The following is an 8447-nucleotide window of genomic DNA, read 5'->3' on the forward strand; positions in this document are numbered from 1 at the left end:
CCAGGTGTGCTGGTCTGAATCTGTGGTGAACCCCAAAATAGCTATGTCCTTTCATCTTCATTCAATATTGTTGGGTGGGAGCATTTTGATTGTTTCCATGAAGATGTGACCTGCCCAATTGTGGGTGGTAACTTTTGATTAGATGATTTCCATGGAGGTGTGTCTCCACCCACTGAAGGTGGAGTTGCTTACTGGAATACTTTAAAAGAGGTAACATTTTGGAGAGAGTCCTTTTTAGTAGAGCCATGAGAAAGCCAGCAGACACCGCCGTATTTGCCATGTGTCCTTCCAGCTGAGAGAGAAATGTTGACTGTCATCGGCCTTCTTGAACCAAGGTATCTTTCCTCGGATGCCTTAAATTGGACATTTCTATAGACTTGTTTTAATTGGGGCATTTTGTCGGCCTTAGAACTATAAATGAGCAACTCATTAAATTCCTCTTTTTAAAAGCCATTCTGTTTCTGGTATATTACATTCTGGCAGCTAGCAAACTAGAGCACCAGGAAACTAATAAGGCATGATTTCTGGAGGTTGTAGATATATAACCTTCCAACTTTTTTCCTGAATCCAGTATCTAAGAGCACACTGTTGATCCATTGTTGAAATTTAGGATGCCCCTTAAGTTGACACCTAGACCCACTGTTTGAGAATATTAAAGAACTACTGAAACAAAATTAAGTCTCTCCTACACATGGCATATGAGTTCTTAACACAAAAGGACCAAATGGTATTATGGTGTAATGAATACAGCCTGGCTCTGGAGTAAGAGAGACTAGGCTTTCCAACTCTGCACTGCCAGCTGAATGAAGTAGCCCTGCTTTCCTTACTTATAATATGGGATCCCAACTGTTTCTGGCTCAAAAGGATGTTGGGAGAATTGAGATAAAATGTAATGGATGGAGCTTTTCATTTGGTTGGTAAAATAGACATATAAATCATTAGTTATTTTTTATGTTGTTAGACCAAATCACAGAAACAAAAAAATAGAAATAAAAGCAATGTGTTGTAGGAATACAGATATGGGAATGGTCAATGCTGTATACAGGACTAATTAACTTTTAAGGAGTTGGAACGTAAACGAGATTAGAAATGGTGTTTTATTGGTAGAACTTAGTAATTTTTGATAATTATAAGTTCAATGTGACCATGCCCTGACTTGAATTTATCTGTGGTAGTTTGTTTAATGTGGGAGCCAGGAATGTTCAATTCTGATGGAATTGTCACTTGATGTAGCACCTTTTCTCTGTACATTCAAGATAATTTGTGAATATTACCTGCACTAAACTGACTTCTCTTGTTATGAAAGCCTTAAGGGCACTCTAAGCCTTAAGTCTGCCAAGGGTGTTTAATCAGCTTTTTTGTCTTTGTAAAAAGATTAACTAGAAATTGCACATAAGGAAATGTAAACGCATTTAATGAACTTAGCTTCCATTTCTCCAATCACAAATGTCATAATGACCTTCTGCTAAAAATCAGTATACTATGAGTTTCAGGCTGCTTCCTCTTACGATCATTTTCAACATCTAATGTGCCAGAAAGGCATATAACAGTTAAACTTTGCTGATAGCAAAAATAGTTTTAAAATATATATGAATAGAGACAAGATAGGGCACTATCATATGAAAAGCAAAGGAATTGTTGGTATAGAAATAAGAAATTCAAAGGAAAGATGGCATTTAAGAAAGGAATTAGGGTAAGAAGCATTATAAATTAGTTATTGTAGACCAGGTTGACCTCAAAATATTTTTATTTTAATCCTCCTTATTTATTAACCAAAGGCAGTTTTATTCCATTATAATCATGACTCATGATGTACAGTAACTGCTTTAAAAAGGGCATTGATTGTGGTCATTTCAAGATGTATACGTTGGCATTTTTAAAGGAAAAAGAGCATTTTGTTACTTATTCTTTTATCAATACATTACTTGAAAAACCTGAATTTTATAGTTTGCCATAGTGAATAAAATACATATTAGTAGACACTATTGGGTACAAGCAGTACAAAGGATAGGGGTTGTCAGTTGGGTACTGAAAGCTATGGCATACTTTGAAGAACACAACTTGTAAATAATAATCTCTTCACTTTCCCAATTGGTCGTCTGTTTCAGGATGAGTCCCAACCATTCTCAGTGTCTATTTAGTATTTGCATAATGAGTATAACACTGTGGTGAAGAGTCAAGGAGGTAATCCATGAACAAACAAGGTGAGAGACAAACATAGGTAAGGTCAGCATGACTACATTGAGAATCTAAGAGGCTAATAGTGTCAGTTTTGCACCTGTACTACTGCAATTGCCCCTCTCCTCTACTTTTGTGAAGATGTCTTTATTCTCCACTCAGTGTAAATCAAGATTCTTCCTCTTCTCCTTAAGCTTTCTGTTGTGTTTTCCAAACTGCCCATTCTGGTTTCCAAAGTCTTAGTTATCTGGCACTATCTACTACTTTGACCTCACTTGTACTTTTCCCTCTTCCTTCTGTGCTTTACTAAAACTAGAATTTTGTTTTGTTTTATTCCTACAAAACATTAAGCTCCTTCCAATCTTTGGACTTTTGCATTAGTGCGTATCTCTGTATCTTAGTTTGTTAGGGTTGGTGTATCAAAATACCACAAACCGGATGGCTTAAAAAAACTGAAATTTGTCTGACAATTCTAGCTGATGGAAGTCCGAAATCAAGGTGTCAGTAAGGCTGTGCTCCATCTGAAGCCTGTAGGAGAAAAGACTTCGTTGCCTCATCTAGCTTTTGGGGTTTGCCAGAAACCCTTGGATACCTTGGCTTGTAGGTTCTTCTCTATAGCCGTCTCCATATGGTTTTCTTTCTTGTTTCCATTTTCACATGGCATTCTCCTGTGTCCTTGTCTGTGTCGCCTCTCCCCTTCTTATAAGGACCCTAATCACATTGGATTAGGAATCACCATAATCCAGTTCGGCCTCATCTTAACTAATAACATCTTCAAAGACCCTATTTCCACACTCACAGGACTAGGAGTTAGGACTTGAACATGTCTTTTGGGGGGAACACAGTTTAACTTATATTACTCTATTTAGAATGCTTCTCCCTTGTCTCATGGCTGTTTCTTTTTTCCTTCTGATTTGAAGCTGAGCATAAATACTTTTTAGAGAGACTTTACATGACCATCTACTGTGAAATAGCCACTTAGCAATTATGAAATCTTCCCATTTAATGTTACGAACAACAAATATTGTTCATTGGCATTTCCTTGATTCTTTGTTTATTGGCAAATGATCTGATTTTGCTTTCTCCACTAAAATGTAAGCTCCATGAGAGGAGGGACTTTTGCCATCTTGTTCACCAATATACCTCCAAAACCTAGAGTAGTTTTTTGACACATAGTAGATATTCAGTAAATATAAGTTAAATGAATGAATGTTAGCTTAATAAAATATTGCTTTAAAGATTCATCTCCTTGATCAGCCATGTTTAGAGGTTGAGCCTATTGAACCCAGATTTTATTACAGTAATCCAGGTATAAGGCGATAAGACTCTAGAACATTGGTTCTTAATTCCTTAAGAATCTGATGAAAGATAATTTTCTTTTTTCATAGATACACATACGTATAAACAAAGTTGCATGCACTTTTGTGAATTTGCAGATTCCCTATTATTTTCCCATAACTCCATGGACCCTTGAGTGAGAAAATTCAGTCTATACTCTACCACATGCAGCGGGCATTGAAAGTAAAAGAAAAACTTAAGTGACACTTTAAGAAAAAATTAGCATTCAGATTATGAATATATGACAAGAATGCTGTCATTAAAATAAAACTGAGAAATGCAGGTGATTTTTGGAGGACAGTTTCCAATTTGGCATCCCATGGACAATTAGAATTGTAGAATTGGAATTCTGGAGGGAATCTGGACTGGGTAGTCAATATAAAAATAATGACTGGGTGAGCCAGGGTGGTTCAGCAGGCAGAGTTGTTGCCTGCCATGCTGGAGACCTGGTTTGATTCCTGGTGCCTGCCCATGCAAAAAAACAAAAAAGGATTGAAATCATGACTATTTAGTTTTCAAGGTTTTGGTGCATGGAGAAATCTGCTCACATTTGAGGATGAGAAAAGAAAGAATAACAATTAAAAGGGAAAAATGGAAGTACGAAAATTAGGATGGATTTAGTACAACACATGATCACGAAAATTAATGACAAGGGAATTTAAACAGTTATGGCCTAGTGAGTTCTCAACCATCATGTTGGAACATGGGCACTCATGGAAGTAAGGAAGGCAGGACAGGGGCTCATGTCATGGATCAGTATTTCTGAAGGCAGTGTTCCAGCAGTGCTAGAGAGCAAAAATAAGTGGAATATCAGAGAGAAAAGATGGTTCTAAGGAGTTTGTGGATAATTGAGGCTAGGAGCAAACTGAAGGTGGGCTTAGGGACTTGTTCTAGTTTACTAGCTGCTGGAATGCAAGATACCAGAAACGGGATGGCTTTTAAATAGGGTAATTTAATGAGATGCTAGTTTACAGTTCCAAGGCTGAGAAAATGTCCCAATTAAAACAAGTCTATAGAAATGTTCAATCACAGGCATCCAGAGAAAGAAACCTTGATTCAAGAAGGCCTATGAAGTTCATGGTCTCTCTCAAGTGCAAAGGTACATGGTGAACACAGTCAGTGTTTCTCTCTCATCTGGAAGGTCACATGGTGAACACGGCATCATCTGCTAGCTTCTTCTCCTGGCTTCCTGTTTCATGAAGCTCCTCGGGAGGCATTTTCTTTCTTCATCTCCATAGGTCGCTCAGGCTGGTGGAAACTTCTGCTTCTCATGACTCTGTCACTCTGCTCTGCTCTCTCTGAATCTCTTTCATTCTCCAGAATGTTTCCTCTTTTATAGGACTCCAGAAACTTATCAAGACCCACCCAGATGGGTGGAGACATGTCGTCACCTAATCCAGTTTAACAACCACTCTTGATTAAATCCCATCTCCAGGGAGATGATCTGATTACAGTTTCAAACATACAGTATTGAATAGGGATTATTCTGCCTTTAAAAAATGGGATTTAGATTAAAACATGGCTTTTTTAGGGGATATACATCATTTCAAACCAGCACAGGGCCCATTCAGGGCAGAGTACAGTGATCTTATTTAACAAATAAAAATCAATAGGAGTCAGGCATAGAGAAGGAACGACTTAGAATACACAAATATCTATAGGAGCCCTATTCTAAGTCAACTTTCTACTTTTAACCTCTTTTCTACTTTTTCTTAGCTTCAGAGGATATCAATATTGAAGAAGATTCAGAAATCTGGAAGTGCCATGATACTGAGTACAGGAAAAAGGGACTTTACCCTGAGAAACCAGGGATGGCCATCAAGAAAGTAGGTTTATCATGGTATAAAGTGGAAAAGTAGAGATATCTTTTCACACAAATAACACTTTCTAGTGCTATTGCTGCCTAAAGATGAGGAAAGAGTCTTTTAGAAATGGTGGACTAGGTCATTTAAATTAATATGCCAACTGAAAATAACTAATACAGGACAAAAGTATTGAAAAGATCTTCTCAGAGGCCAAAACTATTTGATTAAAGTGACTGATGGATACCTAAACTTTAGAGCCTTTTATTTCCCTTTGGCCAGCCATGAACAATTAGAAAATACAGTTTAAAAATTACTTTATAAAATGTAATACCCAAATGGACAATAAACATATATCATGGGATTCAACCTCATTTAATCATCTGTGAAATGCAAATTAAAATATAATGAGATATTACTACATTACTGGAATGGCTAATATTAAAACCACTGACAGTACAAAGTATAAGTAAATAGACGGAAAAAAATGGGAATTCTCTTTGTCATTTTGGAAAATATTTTAGCCTTATTATCCAGTAGTTCTTTTCTTAGAAATGCATACACATGCATAGGAATGCTCATACAAATTATTCATTATAGTTGATTACTAGAAACAACAAAAATATTCATCAGTGGTAGAATGGATAAAAGACCAAATTGTTGCATGCTTAGTCAATGAAATACTTCATTGAAATGAAATTTCTCATAATGAAAATGAGAACTACAGATACATCCAACAATATAGGTGGAAGCCATAACATATGTTGAATGAAGGCAGATACATAAATTACATAATCTGTAACTCCATGGATATAATATTTGAAGCACAGGAAAATCTAGGCTTGCATTTTTATTTGGTAAAAGTACAAATAAAAATAAGGAAGTGATTATTATGAAAGTCAAGGGGAGTGGTTACCTGTGAGAAACACATAGTGACATGTGGGCATGTAGGGGGCACCTGGGTAGTGGTAATATTCTAAATTTTGACTGGATAGTGGTTTTGCAGGGGCTTTGTGATGTGTAATTGAACTGTCCATTTAGTGCAGTTTTTTTTGCATGTATGTTACATTTATAATAATAGAGTTTTTTAAAAGTCAAACTGGATGAAAAAGTTTCATCACATGTAAGTAAAATGAACAAAAGTTATTTTGAAAGACCAGCCTCCTTTCATCCCTTATATTTAGTGAAAGCTTAATCTATTCCACAGCTAGGAAATATGAGGACAGGTAACCATAGGGGTTAATGAACACCTCTGTTTCACAGGTGAGAAAATAAGGCCTGGAGGCTTTGAATATAAGCCCAATGTCACATAACTAAGGGAAACTGAGAACCAGGTCTCCTGCCTGCAAGCGCATATATATATATTTTTTCGTTTACTACACCTTGATATTTATTGCTAAGTTCTGCTTTGAACTATGAATTTAAATTTGTGCATTATGAAGATTTTAAAGGTGTAAATACACGTTCCCATCTCTAAAAATAATATTTATGCTTCACATTCTTTTCCTACGATAGATTGATATCTTGAAGTAGACTCTTTTTTGTTGATATTAATAACTTCTTTATTCTGGAAAAGCCAATGTTAGTCTTATTCATCTAAACACTGACATTACCAAGTAAAGGGACAACGGTAAGGGAGAAGGAAACAAAACATCTACAGATCCTGCTAATACCGTCTCACCAAACAGGACCATAATGCTTTTTCCTATATTCAATCACTTATATAATAACCACAAATAAAATCTTCTCTGGAAGATACTTTGTTCCTCTTTGAGATGGCAGGGAAAAGGGACCGGAAGTTGGGGTAGGAGACTTTTATTCTTTTGGCACGTCATCTCAGTCATTATAGATATTGATACATTGTTAATAAAAAAAGATATGCTTCTCTGTAAATCATTAAAAATGTATTCCATGGATAAGATGGCTGAGGTCTCAGCCCAAAGTTATCTCCAAAAACACTGTTGTCCATTTCCCTTACCTTTCCATGTGTTATTTCTTGGCTGTTTTCCCAAATTGACACCATTCTCTGTGATTTTCTGTGGTGTAAGATTTACAGAGCCAAATCCTGGGATCTGCATGTTCCACTGACACTCTAGATGCAGTTGGGCAGCTTTCATCTCCAGGGTCCTGGACATGGTGATGTTGAGGAAGTTGGCAGGCTGCTGTCACCACACTTCCGGTAAAACCATCAGCAATCTGTAGCAGCATCTCCTCCACATCTTCCTCCAACTGCTCATTAGGATCCACTTCTCTTACTAAGTTCTGTAATTTCTTCTTGGTCAATATCTGATTGTTTTCAGGACTGAGAGGACCGCTTGTTCTGGGAGTGCCTGGTGTCTATATGACAGTTGTGCTACTGGCATAGATCCTTGTGGAGGAATGTTGGCTGGTTCCAGTTTTATGGATGAGAAATTAGACAGGTTGGTTAGGGCTGAGGAGCCAAACTGATTCATAATCTGCCGAGCTTTGGATTTCAGCTCAGAGAGCTTATCAAGATCCTGTTTCATTTTGGAGTTGTGAGGACCATGGCCAGGCAAAGGCAGCAGCATCTATCCCCGTAGGATTTGCGGAGATGGCCCCAGTGAAATGTTCACCTCAGCAGCTGGTCAGCCTGCACCTGAAGTAGGCTTTTAAAGATGTATTTTTGGGGTGATTTTTTTCCCCCGGAACTTTCTGTCTTTGAGAAGTTAACAGACATCATGAAATGTCTTCACTTAGTAAATCTCTTCAGAATGAACAGATGTGTAAACTGTCAAATGATGCATGTGAGTTAAATGTGGGCTTCTAAGTAAGTGGTTGAGTGAATATCTCTGCCCACATGAGAATTCTTCACACCTAAAATTGACATGTGTTGATTCGTTCTTGCATTTATTACCATTGATTTATTGTTATAAAATATAATAGGAGGATATAGGACAAGGCATGTATCTAGTTATGTATTTTTACTTTATAATTATAAAAAAGATTTCCAATGGTAGGCATCAAAAGAAACATTAATTAGAGAAGGTTTTATCCTTGTTCACATATGAAAACAATTGAACAGAATGGAACTATTAATACATATGATTCATTGAACACATATTTGTCCAGTGTCCACTAATGCAAGTTTGAAAGTGTTGTATTAGCAGT

The 8447-nt window shown here is 36.8% G+C and overlaps 1 pseudogene; it reads right to left on the bottom strand.

The window, feature by feature from the left end:
* Nucleotides 1–7261: 7261 nt before the first annotated feature.
* On the bottom strand, nucleotides 7262–7867 carry LOC143672113 (transcription initiation factor TFIID subunit 12 pseudogene; annotated as a pseudogene).
* Nucleotides 7868–8447: the final 580 nt, after the last annotated feature.

Source organism: Tamandua tetradactyla, chromosome X (genome assembly GCF_023851605.1).
Source record: "Tamandua tetradactyla isolate mTamTet1 chromosome X, mTamTet1.pri, whole genome shotgun sequence".
In the NCBI taxonomy this organism is placed as follows: domain Eukaryota; kingdom Metazoa; phylum Chordata; class Mammalia; order Pilosa; family Myrmecophagidae; genus Tamandua; species Tamandua tetradactyla.